Source organism: Apium graveolens, chromosome 9, assembly GCF_009905375.1.
Source record: "Apium graveolens cultivar Ventura chromosome 9, ASM990537v1, whole genome shotgun sequence".
NCBI lineage: Eukaryota > Viridiplantae > Streptophyta > Magnoliopsida > Apiales > Apiaceae > Apium > Apium graveolens.
Window position 1 is genome coordinate 138,511,815 of NC_133655.1, and position 21,362 is coordinate 138,533,176.

At 35.7% G+C, this 21,362-nt stretch overlaps 1 non-coding gene across 1 annotated transcript; it reads right to left on the minus strand.

Moving 5' to 3' along the window:
• Positions 1–20,386: 20,386 nt before the first annotated feature.
• On the minus strand, positions 20,387–20,493 carry LOC141688371 (small nucleolar RNA R71). The gene has a single exon (XR_012561816.1). It is a non-coding gene; the product is annotated as a small nucleolar RNA R71 (small nucleolar RNA).
• Positions 20,494–21,362: the final 869 nt, after the last annotated feature.

Genomic DNA, 21,362 nt, shown 5'->3' on the forward strand with positions numbered 1-21,362 from the left:
ATTGGTGAATTTAATAATAAATAGAAAAAAATTTATAAAATTGAGACTTATTTTTAAAATAAAGTTTATGAAAATATCTATCTCCTAGTATTTTTAAAATAATAATTGAGCGAACAGTTTATTTTTTGCGAATTTAGCAAGATAACTCAGAAAATAAAAATAACTTTTGAAAAATCACTTTGAAATAACCAGACCTTAAAACAAATCAAATTTTACAAATTCCATAATCACACAGTTGCACACGTAAGGGTCATATAACATATATTTACATATTACCATCAATCAAATCTCATATCCATACATTTTCCAATTTATATTCTTTATAACTATTTATACCTTTATCAAATAATTGCTAATTTAAATAACGATATGACTTCACATATTCGTATCCAAATAATCACATACATACGTAAAACTCTTCACATTTCATATTATTCACATAATCCACTATATTCTCTTTTTCAAAAATAACCACAAATTCACCTTTCACATAATCATCTTTTACGGGTCGCGTTTCACCCGACGACCCAATAGTCATTCCGACTCGATCATTAATCACATATCATAACTTAATTCTTATGCTGACTCGTCAAACTGGAATAAATTATATTTAAATATGCTTTTACTATTTCAAAATAAATATACACAAGTCACATTATTTATATTTTATTCACATCGAATAATTCACGAAATCTCAGTCGTTATAATCTATCCCTTAAAAGGATCATGTCCCCAGAATCTCACCTAAGTAAATAAATAGGGTACTTTTCAAGCATTTCACTTTCAAGTTTCCAAGTCGACTTTTCGACCTTAGGATTTATCCACAAAACTCTTACTAATGGTACTATCTTATTTATAAGCATATTTTCTTTTCGATCTAGTATCTAAACTGGTTGCTCCATGTAGGATAAATCTTGTTGAATTTCCACTGGTTCCAGTTCTATTACATGATTGGCATCTGGATTATACTTCTTCAATAATAACACATGGAATACGTTATGAAGATGTTGCATTTGCAGGGTAAAACTAGTTCGTACGCAACTTTTCCAACCTGTTTTAGTACTTCAAACGGTCCAACATATCTGGGACTCAACTTTTCTTTCTTTCCAAATCTTGATAAGCCATTTCATGGAGATATCTTTATTAACACTTTTTTATCTGGGTTTGAATTCCATATCTTTCCGATTCTGAACTGCATATTTCTTTTATCAATCTTGAGCGGCTATCAACCTTTTGCGAATCAATTCCACTTTTTCCTTTGTTTGTTTAACCAATTCCGGCCCCAAAAGATTACATTTACCAACCTCATCCCAATACATAGGAGACCTACATCTTTTTCCATACAATACTTCATATGGCGGCATGCCAATGCTTGCGTGATAACTGTTATTATACGAGAACTCTATTAATGGAAAATGGTCATCCTTATTTCCTTTGAAATTCAATGCACAAATTCTTAACATGTCCGCGATTGTTTGAATAGTCCTCTCGCTTTGTCCATCTGTCTGTGGGTTGTAAGCAGTACCCATTTTCAACTTTGTAGCCAAATGATCATGAAATTATCGCCAGAATCTTGAATTAAATCTAGGATCTCTATCGGATACGATAAAAACTGGTACTCCATGTTGCACCATAATTTCATTTATATATAGCTTGACCAACTTTTCCAATGAGAATATTTCGTTAATTGGCAATAAATGCGCGGACTTAGTCAATCGATGAATAATCACCCATATTGCATCGTGATTAACTTTCATTTTTGGCAATCCTACTACAATATTTGAAAGGCATATGTCATAGCCTATTTGTTTATTCGAGGATTTAACTCAACTCAAATAAGAATGTAACAAGTAAATAGTGGTTCTATCGTCATAGAGATCTCTTAAAGTAACATATGTCAAAGGATTAAGTAACATTGTTCATCTACAGTCTTGAGGACTTAATTCACTGGAAGAAGCTCAAGAAATTGATCAAGCCTCAGTGATATAAATCAAGATTGTGGATTTAATCAAGTGACAGAGATCTCGTCAGGGTATCAATTAATTACAAGGATTTAGTCTAAAGAAAATCAAGAGTATCAAAGTCAAGACATGAAGAAACGTCACGGAAGTTAGTCACTCATGAACCAGACAATACATCGAGTGTCAACATTGAAGTGATGGAATTGATTCATAATTGATAGTGATTTTTAGAAGAATGGTTGCTGCTCAAGATTGGTATTAATTCTCTATTAATTAATTAAGTCATATAATTTAATTAAGAAAATAAATTAAATCTATAAAGATTAATTTATTGATTAATTGAATTAATTTATTAATTGAATTAATTGATTAATTAATTCAGAATTATTATTTGATTAAAATCTGTTTTAATCCAGCAAGACTATCTTTTGTACTAGCAAGACAATCGGTATGACAATCAATAATCATACCGAAAGTCATATCAGTTCAATTGATAGTCCTACCGAAAGTCTTACCAGTTAAAAGGATTGTCATGCTGAGCCAAATGGATTGTCTTACCGAAAGTCTTACTGATTCAAGTGAAGTGGTTTGTTTACAAAACCAACAGAAGCAGCTCATTTTTCAATAAGAGCATTTGAATATAAAATTTCAGCAGAACACAGAACAAAAGAAACCTGCAGAGAACTTATTGCAAATTCACAGATCATTTATTTCTAGTATTTATTGTTAAATCTAATCCACTAGAAATCCTTTTCTTGTTCTTGTGTAACTATCTAGCGGATCGAAATCCCTAGAACTTAATCTCAAATCGCTTTTAGCATTTGATCTTTTTATTGCAAAAATAGAAAAAGTTCATGTCGAATTTATTCTAGATTTGTAATAATTGATTTGAGATTAATCCCTTGTAAACGATACCGTTGTTGTAACACCTTTCAAGTTTAATAATAGTTTTATTTAACTTGAATTTTGTTTCACTTTTTTATTCTGCATTTTATTCGATTAAACGGTATTGTTTATATTCAACCCCCCTTCTACAAATATATTGAGACCTAACAATTGGTATCAGAGCCTTCTGATTAACGAACAAATCAAGATCCTAGATCCTAGACTTTTGTGATTCTTTCACTCCTTGAATTTTTATTTACTCAAAAAATTCATAATGACTACACAAAAAGTTGGAACCGTTAAAATTCCACTATTCGATAAAGAAAATTATGTTATGTGGAAGAAGAAGATGCTATTGTTTTTACAAGTTGCAAATTCCAAATATCTGGAAGTGTTAAAGAAGGGTCCAAAAATTCCGATGGTTATTGAACCAGAGGTAATAGAAAATGATGTGGTGATTACCAAAGCAAGAACTTATGTGAAAGATCCTGAGGATTTTTCTCCTGCTGAAAAAGAAGAAGCCTCCCTGGATGTTAGCCTTCAATTAATTTTAGTAGATTCCCTTGATCCCTTGATGAATAGACATGTGATGAACTGTAAAGATTCCAAACACATCTAGGAAACTATTGAGGTTATTAATGAAGGCACAGAGGAAGTTAGGGAGAACAATAGAAATCCTAACCTCTGAGTATGAATACTTTAAATCCAATCCAGGAGAAGGAATCACTGAAGTGTTTGAGAGGTACAATGCATTGATCAACAACCTGAACATTAATGGTAAATACTATTCCATCAGGGAGGTCAACAAAAAGTTCCTTTTAACACTGCCAACTCATCTCGAACATAGAATCACTGCCATAAGAGAAGCAAGAGATCTGAGTGAGATTTCTTTGGAAAGGCTCTATGGTGTGTTAAAGACTTATGAGTTGGAGCAGATTCAGCAGAAGGAAGTTTACGGGAAAGGAAGAGTGGTCAGCACGTCTACTGCTCTAGTAGCTGATGAACAACAACAACAACCATAATATCAACAACAATCTCAACAGTCAGAAAGAATGGTACAGTCTTCCAAGGTTGAAGAAAATGTGATAGTAGCAGAATTTGATCCTCCTACTACAAATCAATCAGGAGATGATTTTTATTCCTTGGAAGAACTGGAGCAATTGGAGGATGAGTCAATGGCCCTGATTGTCAAGAGATTCTCCAATGTCAGATTCAAGAGGAATCCCAAGTTCAAGTACAAGTCCAACTACAACAGGTTCCAGAAAGGTGGATCTTCATCCTCTAACACCAGCAGTGGTGGGTACAAAACAGGGATGGTTGATCAAAGCACCATTCGATGCTTCAACTGCAATGAGTTGGGATACTTTGCCACAGAATGCAGGAAGCCAAAATAAGTTAGGAAGAACTCTTACGATTCTAATCAGAAGAGTAAATGTGAAAGGGCTTACTTGGCAAAGGGAAGAAGCTGGGATGATACTGACAGTGAAGATGAAGAAGTTGGGAATCTTGCTCTCATGGCTAGTGATGCAAACACCTCATCGTCAAGAAAAGAGGTAAAATTTACTGATGCTGAATTAGTTTATCATCTAGGAGGTTCCTTAGATTGTGCTCGTCGTGATAATGAAATGTTAAATCAACAAATCAAAGACCTTGAGAAAGAGGTCAATGAATTAAGACTTGTGCACATTAATCAAGATAAATTAAAAGAACAAGTATCTTTTCTAGAGAATAGAGTTGACTGTTATAGACAACTCGAAACTATTCTCAAAGACAAGATCACCGGTCTTGAGGCTAAGGTTAAAGCTTACTTTAATTCTTGTTCGAAGTCCAAAGAGTTTTAGAATAAACAAGCTGTTAATCAAACATCTGGAATAGGTTATGATTACAATGTTGCTATTGGAAAATTAGGCATAAACTCCCCTCCTCATGTCTGTGCTAAAGGCAGGGAAGTACCACATGTGCTTAAGGGTGTTAATGAACCCCTCTATAAAGAATCAATTGCTGAACCATTTGATGAGACCTCATTTATTATTCAAGAAGAAATCCGTGCTGAAGATCATGCTAATGAGAAAGTTGTTTCCAAGTCAAGTGTGTCAAAGGTTCCAGTCAAAGTTATGAAAGCAACTGAGACTAACTCAGACACACATGAGTTGGATAACACAAATGCCATGTCTACCATGCATAAGTTGCCTATTGTTAATTCCTCTCATAAAGCATGTGGTGTTCCTGATTGTATGTCTTGTGCTTTTAATTTGATGTATGCTTATTTTAATGGTAAGCATGTTTCTAATGATAAGACTTCTCCTCATCAGCATGTGAATAATAGGAAGCATGATAGGTCTAAGACTGCTAGTCCTCCTAAAGCTAGAAAGGAGACATTTGTGCCTAAGCCTAAACAGAAATTTGTCAAGGCTGTTCACAAGGTCAAATGTCCAGTCATTGAGAAAATTGAGAACATTAAAATTAAGAATGTTGTTTTGCCTGATAAAGGCTAATTTTACAAGTATGCCGGACCCAGCCAAGCTTGGGTTCCGAAGAAGGTCTAATCCATTTGTATTGCAGGGCATTAAACAGGTACAACCGGTAGTGTGGATTCTTGACAGCGGATCGTCAAGACATATGACCGGAGATAGAGCCCTGCTATCAAATGTGGTTGAGAAAGCTGGCCCAGTGGTTACCTTTGGAGATAACAACAAAGGTTTAACTGAGGGATATGGCTGTTTGCTAGCTGGAAATGTTATCATTGAAAATGTGAATGTTGTGCAAGGACTTGAACACAATCTGCTTAGCATTAGTCAGTTCTGTGACAACGGCTACAATGTTTTATTCGACAAGCTGAAGTGTCAGATTCTGCACAAGAAAAATGAAAAACCCTCCTTGATGGGAATCCAGAAAAGAAATATGTTCGTAGCTGACATGAACTCTGGAAGCAATCCTGAAGTCAATTGTTTCTATGCAAAGGCATCGTCAGATGAGAGTTGGCTATGGCACAAGAGACTTTCTCATCTCAATTTCAAAACAATGAATTCTCTTGTCAAAAGAGAATTGGTCAGAGGTCTGCCTCAGCTGGAATTCTCCCCAGAAGGACTATGTGAGGGTTGCCAGAAAGGAAAGTCAAAGAAAGCAAGTCACAGAGGCACTGATACATCCTCCATAACTGGTGTTCTGTAATTATTGCACATGGATTTATTTGGACCAGTTAATGTCCTTTCGATGTCAAAAAAGTGTTACTGTCTTGTGATAGTTGATGACTATTCCAAGTATACGTGGGTTTTATTCCTTCACTCTAAGGATGAAACACCACAAGTTGTGATTGATCATATCAAGTTGATCGAGTTAGATTCTAATGTCCCTGTTAGAGCAATAAGGTCAGATAATGGAACAGAATTCAAGAATTTACTTCTCAATGGATTCTGTACAGACAAAGGGATTACCAGACAATTTTCAGCTCCTAGAACCCCTCAACAAAATGGAGTGGTAGAAAGGAAGAATCGTACATTGATTGAAGCTGCAAGAACGATGTTAAGTGAATCAGGTCTTCCAATGTACTTTTGGGCTGAAGCTGTCAATACTACATGTTATACTCAGAATCGAACTCTAATCAACAAAGACTTCATGAAAACTCCTTATGAGATTTTGAATGAACAGAAACCTTCTATCAAATACTTTCATGTATTTGGTGCCAGATGCTTCGTGCTCAAGGATGGAGATGATCGTCATGGTAAATTCAAGGCAAAGGCATATGAGGGTATTTTTGTTGGATATGGAAGAAGATCATACAGGGTGTATATCATTGATCAACACAAAGTAATTGAAAGTGTCAATGTTATATTTGATGACACTAAACTCCCTAGTATCCAAAGTGAAGATCCTTCTGAGAAACTGAAGTTTGATGATATGTCAGATTCAGAATCAGAACATGATCAAGAACCTGAGGTTGTTGCTGGTGAAGAACCTGTTAGTCATGATGATACTCAAGGTAATGGTGATGGAAACTTTGGCAACAATGGAGATACCACTGCTACTGACGGAGAATCTTTAAGTCAACATGGCAACAACTCAGGGGGAGATGCTGAAGGATCAACTAGCAGGACACAACATCCCAATGAATTTCAAGGCAAATCATCAAGATCAAATCTTCCAAGACAGACTGTCTGGAATAAAGCTCATCCTTTTGAGTTGATTATTGGTGATCCAGATGTTGGAGTCAGAACTAGACGTGCTACTCAAAATGAGTGTCTGTTCTCAGGATTTCTTTCTGAGATGGAACCTAAGAAGATTGAGGAAGCACTGACTGATCCAGATTGGGTGATTGCTATGCAAGATGAACTCAATCAGTTTGAACATCAACAAGTCTGGAAACTGGTACCTAGACCTACACACAAGAAAGCTGTTGGTACTCGGTGGGTATTCAGGAATAAACTAGATGAAGATGGTGTGGTTACAAGAAACAAAGCAAGACTGGTAGCTAAAGGGTATTCTCAAGCTTAAGGCATTGATTATGATGAAACCTATGCTCCAGTGGCTAGACTAGAGGCCATCAGGATATTTCTGGTATTTGCAGCATTCTCTAACTTTAAAGTTTATCAAATGGATATCAAGAGTGCCTTTCTGAATGGAAAGCTAGATGAAGAAGTATATGTAGAGCAACCTCCTGGTTTTGAAGATCCAGATCATTTGGATTTTGTCTACTTTCTTTTCAAGGCTATCTATGGACTCAAATAGTCTCTGAGAAAATGGTATGACACACTCTCTAAATTTCTTATTGAAAATAGCTTTATTAGAGGTGTCATAGACAAAACTCTCTTTTCTAAAAAGCATAAGAATGATACTATATTAGTCCAAGTCTATGTGGATGATATAATATTTGGGTCTACTAATGATAATCTCTGTAAGAGATTTGCTAAGTTAATGCACAGCAAATTTGAAATGAGCATGATGGGAGAGCTGAAGTTCTTTCTTGCATTACAAGTAAATCAAAGGTTAGATGGAACTTTTATTTGTCAATCCAAGTATCTCAAAGAACTCCTCAAAAAGTACAATCTAGAGGATTCTGCATCAGCAAGGACTCCGTCAACTACAGCTGTCAAGCTTGGACCATGTGAAAACTCCATTAAGGTAGATGTCACAAGCTATAGAGGTATGATTGGCTCGTTACTCTATCTTACTGCAAGTAGACCAGATATTATGTATGATACATGCTTATGTGCAAGGTTCCAAGCGGATCCTAGAGATATTCATCTCGTTGCTGTTAAACGAATCTTAAGATATCTTAAGGGAACACCAAATCTAGGTATTTGGTACCCTAAAGAATCTGGTTTTAACCTTGTTGGATATACAGATTCAGATTACACAGGAAGTGTTGTTGATAGGAAAAGCACCTCAGGGAGTTGTCAATTCCTAGGTAGTAGACTAGTCTCATGGTACAGCAAGAAACATCAAACAGTTTCAAATTCAACGGTCGAGGCTGAATATATTGCTGCTGGAAGCTACTGTGCTCAGATCTTGTGGATTAGGAATCAGCTACGAGACTATGGCTCTGTATTGAACAAAATACCTATTCTATGTGACAATACAAGTGCAATAGCCATCACCAACAACCCTGTGCAGCATACAAGGACCAAGCACATTGACATCAGGTATCTTTTTATTAGAGAGCACGTCATGAATGGTACTGTTGAACTATTTTTTGTTCCAACAGAAGAACAAATAGCAGATATTTTCACTAAACCTCTTGATGAATCCACATTTAGCAAATTAGTTGGTAAATTGGGTATGTTGAATAGCTTTAGTGATTAATCTTGTGAATATCTGAAATCTGTTCTTGAGTGAATTTACAAATGAATTTTTCATAAATGAAAAATTCATTTGCAAATTTATTTTATCATTTTCCAAAATCTCTTGCTTATTTCTATGTATTTTTTATTATCTTATCTTATTTATTTACTCAACTTGTTAATTTTAATGTCTCAGAATATTTTATTTTCTCTAAAAATATTTTTCTATGAATTTTATTTGCTAAAATTCAAAAGAAATCTATTTTTGGACTGAAAATATAATTATCTCTGAAATATTTTAATTGTGTAAATATTTTCTGCCATATCTATATTAGTATTTATTGTAGTTTTCTGTAATTTTTTTTTATATGTTATGTTTTTTTCTTAAAAACTGTTTATATTTGGTTTATAAAATATATATATGTATTTGGTTGTTTGTGTTAAGTTTATACTTGAATGACAATCGGCAAGACAATTGAAATTGTCTTGCTGAAAGTCATTTCAGTATATTTATATAAATACTTAATTTATTTTATACTAGAATGACAATCGGCAAGACAATTGAAATTATCTTGCTGAAAGTCATTCCAGTACATATAATTGTTTATTTTTAATTCAGTTTAATTTTATAACTGGCAAGATAATCGGTATGACTATTGATTGTCATGCCAGTAATAAAATTAATATCAGATATTTTTTGTTTTATTTTGTACTGGTATGACAATCGGTATGACTATCAGATTGTCATACCAGTTATATTATTACTATGTTTTTTTTTGTTTTGTTTATTTTGTTTTCTCAATTTTCCTGGTATGACTATCGGTATGACAATCGGTAAGACTATCCCGAATTGTCATACTAGTTGTCTATTTAACGTCTCTTTGTCTTGTTAAATCTATCAGTTCTTTTGTTTTTCAAAATTCCAACAGTTTCTTTCTTTTTCTCTCTTATTTCTCTCTCTCTCATTTCGAACAGATCAAAACCCATCTCCATTGTCTTCCTTGCTCGAGTGTTTACTCAGCAAACAAAAACTTCACTTCTGTTATATACATACACGTATATACATGCAGAAGTGCTGCGCATTTTTTTTAATTCGATTTTTTCCCTAAAATCAGTTTTTTTGTGTATTTCAATTAGGTTTTGTGTCTTGTGATTTTGCATATCTGCTTTCGTGAGTTAAGAACTTTAACGAGATACATTACTTTCTAAATTTTTCGGATATAATTGATTTAATTCGAATTATTAAATTTTTTTTTAATTCGAATTCTCTTAATTTAATTCTTAAAATTCTGAAAGTGTGTATTTTATTATTTTTTAAATGGCTCTTAATTTCCAAATTGTCGCACATAATCTTGTTGGTTATTTTAATCCAAATAAATGTGATGTGGAAAAATTTAAGCCATGGATTAGATTTTTAAATGACCATTCGATTGTTAGCTCTGCTATTAAATCAAATGTGATTTTAAATGTTGATCTGCTCAGACTGATTTGCACAACATCTACTGTGGCCGATGATTTTAAATCTTTTTCATTCACCGTGGCAAACACACAGTATGTTGTTGATAAAACAGTCGTCAATCGAGCGTTAAATTTTCCATTGGACAATTTTTGTAATTTGCCCTCTGAAAATGATATTTCAAACTTTTTCCATGCTATTCACTATCAGGGGGTGATTAATTTAACCAAGTTATCTAAATCCAATTTGGTTTCTGAATGGGATATTTTCTTCGATACACTTTCTAAAGTGTTTGCCAACTGCACTAAATCCAACTTTCACAACATCACTTCCACTCTGCAGTATATTGGTCTTACGGTTGTTTTCAATCAAAGGATCAATTTTGGCAAACTACTTTTACCCATTCTTCTGAGACATCTCACTACTGCTTTACGTGATCATTCTACAAATCGTAGGGTCTCGTGCTACTACGCTCGTTTTCTCATGCTCATAGCAGAACATCTTCTCTTACCTGAGCATAAAGCTCTTTTTGCTAACTCTTCAGTAACCGAACCCCCTCCAGTAAGCAAAAAGATTTACACTCGTCAAGACACAACCTTCAAATTCATGCAAGTTCCAGTACTTGTATCTGCTTTCATGGCCACTTATATTCCTTTACCTATCTTCAATCTTCCCGGTCATGAACAACAAGCTCAACCTCCAGTGGTTCAAACCACCCAGGCTCAAACATCAGGTGCTCTTCCTCTACAGGTAATAATTCCTCAAACTCAACCTATTCCTACTTCTGTGGAAAGACCCCCAGTGGTTGATAGGACTGACCATGAAGTTGTAAAACCACAGCTTCAATCCCAGGTCATAGAGCCAAACACAGAGTCACAACCTATCTCAACCTCTCCCCCACTGTGTAAAATGTTGCCTAGAAGGTTAGTAGGAAGTAGTATGTTAGTGGATATGAATGAACCCTCAGCCCTGCCTCCACCCAAGAAAAGAAGAACATTTACTGAGGCATCTGAAAGCCCATCCTTGTCCTCCCAACAGGACATGGACTTTGAAATGGCCACTGAACAGTTTCTAGAAACATTTTCTCAACAGGACGGATCTATTGAAATTCGCCATATGGCCATGGCATCCTGTACTGAGTCAAGCACAATTCCATTACTCACAATGGAAGCATACAGACCAGTAGATGATACTCAGGACACGGAGCGAGGAGTGCACATTGAGTCGGTTACAGTGCCTACCATAGTTACGACAGAAGAGCAGTCACATGCATCTGAGGGAAAATCTGACTCTCAGCCACCTTTAATAGAGTCATTTTCTCCCCTCCCAGATCCAACACCTCTGGCTCCCTCACGGGATTCTCCACTCGCAGATTTATCTGGAGAAAGTGGAGGGCAACTCGGTCAATCTATCCCTGAAGCAATTCAGACATCTATTTCACATGAAAAGATAGCTTTGACTGAGGATCGGGAATCGCGAATTCCCATTGCACCACCACTGACCTCTCTTGAAGAGGCTAGGGTGATTTTAAATGCAGGTACAGAAGATCAGCATCAGGAAGACTCCTCACGAGCAATTATATTGAGAGATACACAAGCACGTGAGTTGAGTGAATTAAACAGGAAAGATATTCAGGTGAGCGCACACACAGACACAAACACTGAAAATCTGTTAGCTCAAATTGCTGATCTCAAGGAACAACTTGCAAAAAGTCAGGCTGAAGCTCAATCATTCAAAGCATAAGTGGTTGAACGGTCTTCTTCTTCCACCTCTGTCAATAATCAGCTGGCTCTCATCAGGACTGAAATATCAGATTTGAAGACATCTGTTGTACCAAAGCTTAACTCAATCCAGGCATCTCCAACGTTATCAGCTGACGACATTTCAAACTTCTGCTCTCTACATACAAGAATGACTTCTCTTGAAGACTTGGTTGAAATGAATCATTCACTAGATTCTTCCAGATTTCTGAAGATAGAGACGGGCATGGAACATCTGAATGAAGGGATGAAGCACCTGTACTACATGATCAAAAATTCTCACTGCCCTAATGAAGAATAAAGGACTTTCTTTGAAGGGCCGTCTGGTGGAGGCTCAGGCTCTGGAGGTGATGGAGGTAATGGAGGATCTAAGGGAAAGTCTGTAGAGGATTCCTCAACTAAGGGGGAGAAGAAAGGGAGAAGTGAAAAGGGAAAAGAAAAAGATTTGTCTGCTGGAGGCACAGGGAAGCCTGATGATATCTATTATAGTGGAGAACATGATGACTTTGATATTTATGATGTTCCCACTGAACCAGTCTTGGAAGATAAAGATGGTTTCTTTGAAGCTGAGGAGGAAAGTGATTTTGGAGATTGGGAAGAGGAAGCTCCTGTGGATCCTCTGTTTGAGAAAGAGTTTCAGCAACAGCAGTCAGTATTGAAAAGAAAAGAAGCTGAACTCAAAAAGGTATCCCAGATCATTGACATGAGGAAAGACATCCAAAGAACAGAAGCTCTTCAAAAGCAACGTCTTCATGACATTAAAGCTCAAGAAAGGAGAAGAGATGTCAGACTGAAGATTGGTGAAAAATGGGATGAAGCTAGGAGAGTACTTGATATGCTTCAGCTGAGCACAAACAATGATAGACAGTTTCTACATCTTCTGGACAAGCTGGAGATCTCTAATCCAAACAATGACATGTACATGAATGCTATAAAGACTGAAATCTCAAGGATCACAGCTGCCTTTGACAGATCTCTAAATGAAATGAGCATATTTGTATATTGTCAGAGCGAAGGATCCTTCAAAGTGTCACTTCATCTGTTTGAGAATCGTTCTTTGTTAGAGATTTGGGTTCTTCTCAACAAAGTCAAAAGAAGCTCAGAATTGAATGAAGTTCTCCGAGAAAGGCTCAAGGAGTTTGCCAGCAGGGCTAGTCCTCAAGTGGTCAACAATCCTCATCAGGTAAGATTCTTTAAGTCTGACTGTCTTCAAATCTGCCAGCTCGATTCACAATTTCTTAAAGACTACTCAGCTAAGCATCTGGTCTGGATGGAACATCACCTAAGAACTGCTGGATATTCATCCATGTTGAAAACTCAAGCAGCTGATTTGATTCAAGCTTATTGTGAAAAGAATATTAAAAGGTACAATCAGTTAAAGAATAAGCTAAAGTCAGTTGAAGTTCAACCAGTTAGACCAGACAGCTTCACTTCAGAAAAGGATCGTGTCTTTGACAAGGAGTTACTTCAAGATTTGGAAGAAGGTGAATTCGAAAGGGAAGACAACTGAATTCAATTAGCTCAAAACTCAATGTAATATGATTAGAGCTTTATGAATCAAGATAGACTAATGTAGTTATATGTTCAGGCTAGAGGAACATCTATCTTGTATTCACTTGTAAATTTCTTTTGGAATCTGGAAAATGTTAAATATAATCCAGAACTTTTCTGCTATTTACTTTACATTACTGTTTATATCTTTTTCTTATTTGTTAGTTGAGTTATCCTCTAGGTATTTGTTGTTATTGTCTAACAAACAAATAGGGGGAGATTAAAAGGCATATGTCATAGCCTATTTGTTTATTCGAGGATTTAACTCAACTCAAATAAGAATGTAACAAGTAAATAGTGGTTCTATCATCATAGAGATCTCTCAAAGTAACATATGTCGAAGGATTAAGTAACATTATTCATCTACAGTCTTGAGGACTTAATTCACTGGAAGAAGCTCAAGAAATTGATCAAGCCTCAGTGATATAAATCAAGATTGTGGATTTAATCAAGTGACAGAGATCTCGTCAGGGTATCAATTAATTACAAGGATTTAGTCTGAAGAAAATCAAGAGTATCAAAGTCAAGGCATAAAGAAACGTCACGGAAGGTAGTCACTCATGAACCAGACAGTACATCGAGTGTCAACATTGAAGTGATGAAATTGATTCGTAATTGACAGTGATTTTTAGAAGAATGGTTGCTGCTCAAGATTGGTATTAATTCTCTATTAATTAATTAAGTCATATAATTTAATTAAGAAAATAAATTAAATCTGCAAAGATTAATTTATTGATTAATTGAATTAATTGATTAATTAATTCAGAATTATTATTTGATTAAAATATGTTTTAATCCAGCAAGACTATCTTTTGTACTAGCAAGACAATCGGTATGACAATCAATAGTCATACCGAAAGTCATATCAGTTCAATTGATAGTCCTACCGAAAGTCTTACCAGTTAAAAGGATTGTCATGCTGAGCCAAATGGGTTATCTTGCCGAAAGTCTTACTGATTCAATTGAAGTGGTTTGTTTACAAAACCAACAAAAGCAGATCATTTTTCAATAAGAGCATTTGAATATAAAATTTCAGCAGAACACAGAACAAAAGAAACCTGTAGAGAACTTATTGCAAATTCACAGATCATTTATTTCTAGTATTTATTGTTAAATCTAATCCACTAGAAATCCTTTTCTTGTTCTTGTGTAACTATCTAGCGGATCGAAATCCCTAGAACTTAATCTCAAATCACTTTTAGCATTTGATCTTTTTATTGCAAAAATAGAAAAAGTTCATGTCGAATTTATTCTAGATTTGTAATAATTGATTTGAGATTAATCCCTTGTAAACGATACCGTTGTTGTAACACCTTTCAAGTTTAATAATAGTTTTATTTAACTTGAATTTTGTTTCACTTTTTTATTCCGCATTTTATTCAATTAAACGGTATTGTTTGTATTCAACCCCCTTCTACAAACATATTGAGACCTAACAATATTCATTGTGATGTGCTCCCACTTCCATTCGAGTATGTCTAGTGGTTGAAGTAACCCACTTGGTTGTTGATGTTCTACTTTCACTCTCTGACATGTATAGTACTTACTTATCCATTCGAAAATCTCTTTTTTCATGTTTGGACACCAGTAGTACTCTATGAAATCCTTGTACATTTTCGTATTTCCGGGATGAATTGAAAATTTTGAGTTATGCGCTTCATTTAAAATCTCATGTTTTAGCTCTGTAACATTAGGAATTCGAATGCATGAAATATATATATACCCTTATCATCCTTTTGAGCCTAGATTTCTTCACCAGACAGTTTATCCTTTTCATGATTCATCAATTACTCCTGATAGCGTCAATTTTTTTTGATATTTCGGGTTGAAATATCATTGCATAAACCACATCTTCTGTTGATTCAGGTACTCGTATCTTAATTTCCATTTTATTGAATTCTTTTTCCAATTCTGCTAATGTGACTAACATGTTCAATCTTTCTTTGCGGCTCAATGCATCCACCATAATATTCGCCTTCCCCGGATGGTAACTTATAATACAATCGTAATCTTTGATTAGTTCCAACCATCGTCTTTATATCATATTCAACTCCTTCTGAGTAAGGATATACTTTAAACTCTTGTGATCCGTATAAATCTCACACATCTCTCCGTACAAATAATGTCTCTAAATCCTAAGTGCGAACACAATTGCGGCTAATTCCAAATCATGTGTAAGGTACTTTTACTTATGAGGTTTTATCTGACAAGAAGCATATGCTATCACTTTTCCATGTTGGATTAGTAGACAACCTAGTCCTTTATAAGAAGCATCGCTATATATTACAAACTCACCCTTTTCGTTGGGTAGAACCAACACTAGCGCAGAAACCAACCTTCTCTTTAATTCCTGAAAATTTCTTCCCACTTATTTGTCCAAATAAATTTCTTATTTTTCCTTGTCAACTTAGTGAATGGAACTGTTATCTTAGAAAAATCTTGTACAAACCTTCGATAATAACCAGCCAATCCTAGAAAGCTTCTTACTTCTGTTAGAGTCTTAGGCCTTTACCAATTCATTACAGCTCCAATCTTTGCGGAATCCAGTTTAATGCCTTCACCACTAACTACATGCCCAAGAAACTGAACTTTCTTTAACCGAAATTCACATTTTGAAAATTTCGCGTATAACTTTTCTTTTCTTAAAATTTCCAAAGTAATCCTTAAATGTTCCATATATCCCGCTTCTAACTTGGAGTAAATCAAGATGTCATCGATGAACATAATCACGAACTTACATAGATATTTCTTAAAGACTCGATTCATAAGATCTATAAATGCAGCAGGTGCATTTGTTAGTCCAAACGCCATTACTAGGAATTCATAATGTCCATATCTTGTTCGAAATGCCGTTTTGGGTATATCTTCCGCCTTAATCTTTAATTGATGGTAACCAGATCTTAGGTCAGTCTTCGAAAAACACGTAGCTCCTTTCAGTTGATCAAATAAATCATCAATTCATGGTACATGATACTTATTCTTGATAGTCAACTTGTTGAGTTCACGATAATCGATACATAATCTCATACTTATTCTTCACAAATAACACCGGTGCACCCCATGGGTATACACTCGATCGAATAACTCCTTTATCTAAGAGTTCTTGCAATTGCGCCGCTAGTTCCTTCATCTCAACGGGTGCCATACGACATGGAGCTTTTGAAACTAGTTCCGTCCCTTGAGCCAAATCAATGGTGAATTCAATTTCTCGATCCGGAGGTAGTCCAGGTAACTCATCGGGAAATACATCAGGAAATTTGCTAACTACGGGAATATCCTTGATCTTAAGTGATTCCTTCTCAACATCTCTTACATGAGCCAAATAAGCTTCACATTCCTGTCTTAATAATATTTTTGTCTGAATTGCTGTTAAAAACTTTCTATCTTGATTCTTTCCTCTAAATATTACTTCAATGTTGTCTTTGGACTTTAACTTCACCATCTTATTCTTACATTTAATCTGCGCATCGCGGTCATCTAACCAATCCATCCCTAGTATAATGTTAAATTCTCCTAACTTAAAAGGTATAAAGTTGGTCAAGAAGTGACAACCTTCTATTAAAACATCACAATTAGGACAAATCTTATTGAAAGTAACACTTTCCTGATTCGCTACTTCAATAATCAAACTAGATTCTAAGGGATATGTAGCACACTTTAATCTATTAACAAAATTTTCAGATATAAAAGATCTGGTAGCTCCAAAATCCCTTAACACTTTGGCCTCTACAGAATTTATAATAAGAATACTTGCTACCACATCCGCATCCTAGATAGCATCTTGCATGGTCATGTTAATAGTCCATGCCCATGGTTGAACTGGTTGTGTTGGTGGAGGCGGTGGTCCCGCAATCCTAAGAATATTAATCTTCTGAACGGATTCCTTGCAATTCCTCTCTATATGATCAATTTTTCCGCATTTGAAACAAGTCACCTCTGGTTTTCCCGTGACATTAGTGCATTCGGGTGAATAATGGCCTTTCTGATTGCATTTAGAATATATAACATTGAGCTTGTTGCATTTCCCGGGGTGTCTCTTTCCCCAAACCTTGTACTCCTGAATTGGAGGCCTATTGTCTATCACTGGTTGACCTGATTTTTGAAAACCGTTCTTTTGATTTCCATTTCCAGGATTAAACTTTTGAAACTTCTGAATATGATTCCCTACATTCCTTCCAAAATTTCCTCTGAACATTGAACTTCCCTGATCTTGATCTGAATCTTCTATTTTCCTTTTCTTCCCCTCATTTTCTCTTTTAGTTGTTTCTCTTTCTTCTTCCATAATCATTGCCATATGTATAACTGCATCATACGTTCGTAGCTCAAGAAGAGCCACTTGACTCCGAATCCACGACTTACGTCCTTGTTGAAATCTCCTTTCCTTCTTTGCTTCTGTATTCACATATTCTGGCACAAACCTTTCCAATTCAGAAAACTTAACCTCGTACTCAGATACCGATATATTCTCCTGTCTCAACTCCAGAAATCTTAACTCTAACTGGTCTTGCATATATCTCGGCAGGTACTTTTCTAAAAATAATTCCGTGAACTTCTGCCAGGATATAAATCTATCTTCCTGCAATCCTTTGGTAGACTCCCACCAAAAGCTTGTGTTGTGCAAGACATGCCTGTAAAATAACAAGAATAAGTCAAATTGATAACCCTAAGATTTAGTTGTATGAGAATCTATATTTGTATTCTGTATTGTATTCCTTGAGTCTGTAAAAGTGTTTAGTATATTAGACTGGGGGGGGATTTTTTTGTGAACAGTTTTAAGCTAAGGAATAAATTCTGGAAGAAGATCAAGTCATGATCATGCCCCAGAGAAAAGATGTAGAATCTTGGAGTTGAATAAAGTTGTTCTATGAAAAATGTTCTAAGTCAAGATATTGACAAGTCACAGATCAAGTTATATCGAGAAGTCATTCGGGAAGTCTAAAATGACTTGTAGAAAAGTCCAAAATGGCTTATAGAGAACTCTCAGTGATATCGACAAGTCATTTCTGCATGTAAAGATGATAAGTGGATTTTATATCCACTTGGAACGCTTTATTACAAGCTTAAATTGGTGTTTTGGACTCAAGTTATTGGTATTTTGATGTGTTTTTGTGTTATTACATTTCAGGTATTAGTTAAATGAAGAAAGGAGATTTTAAAGGAAATATGATAAAAAGTTATCAGATTTGGAAGCCAAGGCCATTGTAAAGTTGTAGAGAATCTCGTTATCTTCGCGTGGACAGTTGAATCGCCTAATTATGACGAGTAGAACTCAAGTTATGGGCAAAATAAAATTCATCAGAATTTTCCAGAAAGGCTTTGGCGCCCGACTGCTGGTGCCGCGCGACCGCATGCTGATGCGCGGTTGACTTTGCCGATTTCGCTGAAAAAGCCTTTTTTGAGTGGAATTTGACGATTTTAAAGGTCCAGGTCCAATATGGGCTTATATATACTTAAAAAAAGGTTTTCATCATCCGGGAAGATTGGGAGATCAAGGAGAAGACCTAGAAGCACAAAACAACTTCGAAAAAGAAGATCTTGTTTTCAACTTGTGATTCCTTGAACTAGTTGTAACTTTGGATGCTCATTTTCATTCTTGTTGAACCTAGATCTCGTTTATTTGTACTTTAATTATTATTCAGTTTATTAAGACCTTGTTTATACCATGCTTTCATTAGAACCCATGGTGACGATGAGTTCGATTATGAACTAATAGTTATAATGGGATTCTAGCGGATTTACTTATGGATTTCAATAATTAATTTGTTTTGATATCTTGGTGTGTGGTGATTGATTGATATCCTGATATTGGTTGTGCTTATTCGTCTTATGTGTGTAGCTAACATATAAGATATCGTGTTAATCTCTATTTAAGCGACAGTGAATATAGAGGCTTAGAACTTGCCATGCTAGCATAGGTTCATGTAATTGTTATGCATGATTCGTAGGTAATTTTAACCATCTTAATTGCCCTATGTAATCACGATAGATAACTTGTGCATTAAACCGTTATGTTCTCAATTCTTATAGACATATAAGGACTTAGCATAATTGGTGTCTATTCAACTTCTATCTCTTTTGTGGATGCTTGGTAGTAGGGTATTCGTACAACGAAAGTTGGCGTATACTAGTTTCGTGTTATCTGATTAGTGTCATCACCATTACATGCTAAGGTTAAGAACAATAAGGCTATTGAATGAAGTATTTAATGAAGTTAGAATCCCATGTTTGTTATATATAGTAATTCAACCTCAATTCTCTTAGTTATTGTTATTTAGTATAATCTCTTAGTTTAATAAAAACTCAATTTGTTATTTGTCTTAGCATTGAGCGATAACCATACATTCTTGCATAGGTGCATAAATTGAACTTAACCTAAACCAGTCTCTGTGGGAACGAATCTGATTTATATCTTATACTACTTGCGAACGCGTATACTTGCGTAAATTTTAGCGCGTGTTTTTGTCCTAACAAGTTTTTGGCACCGCTGCCGGGGACTCGGTGTTAATTTTTAGTTTATGTGCTTGTCATCAGTGGTCGTTAAAGTTCACTGACTCGGATTCTTTTAATTTCACGGTTTATTTGTTTGTGTTTCAGGTACTCATTACAATGAGAGATCCAGCAGCACGAACAAAAGCCTTGATGAATTTTTCTCAATCCAAGATCAATGACATTCAATCTAGCATTGTCCGGCCAGCTATCACAGCTAATACCTTTGAGATCAAGCCTTGCATAATTCAATGGGTGTAGAATTCAATCCAGTTTGGAGGTTCTCCAACTGAAGATCCCAATATGCACATTAGGGATTTCATTGAGATCGGCGACACCTTCAAGTTCAACGGTGTTTCTGAAGATGTTGTGAAGCTGAGACTGTTCCCATTCTCTTCGAGGGATAAGGCTAAGAGCTGGTTACACTCTCTACCAGCTGATTCGATTACTACTTAGGAAGAACTTGCTCAGAAATTTCTTACTAAATTCTTCCCTATGGTGAAGACAGCTGCAATGAGGAATGCTCTTACTGAATTTATGCAGCAAACGGGAGAATCTTTGAGTGAAGCTTGGGAGTGCTACAAGGAGATGCTTAGGAAGTGTCCTCATCATGAAATGCCTGATTGGATGATCATCAATTGCTTCTATAACGGTTTGGGAGCACAGTCCAGACCCATGCTTGATGCAGCAGCAGGCGGAGCATTGTGGGCAAAGAACTATGAGGAAGCTTATGATCTAATTGAACTGATGGCTTCTAATGAATATCAGTATCCCACCTAGAGATGTCCAAAGGGCAAGGTAGCAGGAGTTCTTGAAGTGGATACAGCTACGGCTATCACTGCTCAACTAAAGGCATTGTCTATGAAGATCGATTCTCTGGCTAACTATGGTGTTAAACAGATAATTAGTGTTTATGAGCATTGTGCAGGTTCGTATGCGACGGAGCAATGCGTTATATCTAGTGAATCAACTCAGTTTGTGAGCAACTTTCAGAGATCGCAACAACCAGTTCCAGAAACTTATCATCCTGACAACTGGAATCATCCTAACTTCAGCTGGAGCAACAATCAGAATGCGATGCAACAGCCGTTCCAGCAGTTTGGAAATAAGCTGTTCAACCCTCCTGGTTTTCAGTAACAAATTACACCAAAACAATAAATTCTTGGTGTATGTCTATCTTCGAATGAAAAATTTGAATTGGAGGAGTTGCAGCTTATGTGCAAAAACCAGGCTCTTATATGCTAAAGCCATGTTATTTCTATCAAGACTCTGGAGAACCACATAGATCAAATTGCTAATGCCTTATTGTATCGACCACCAGGAATGCTTCCTAGTGATACAGAAACAAATCCAGGCAAGAGGGAAGTTGAAGAACAGGTGAACGCCATCACCTTAAGGTCTGGAAATGTCGCAAGCCCCCAAATTCAACAAGACGAAGAGCCTGAAAAATCTCAAATTTCAGAAAATGCAGTTGTGGCTTAAGAAG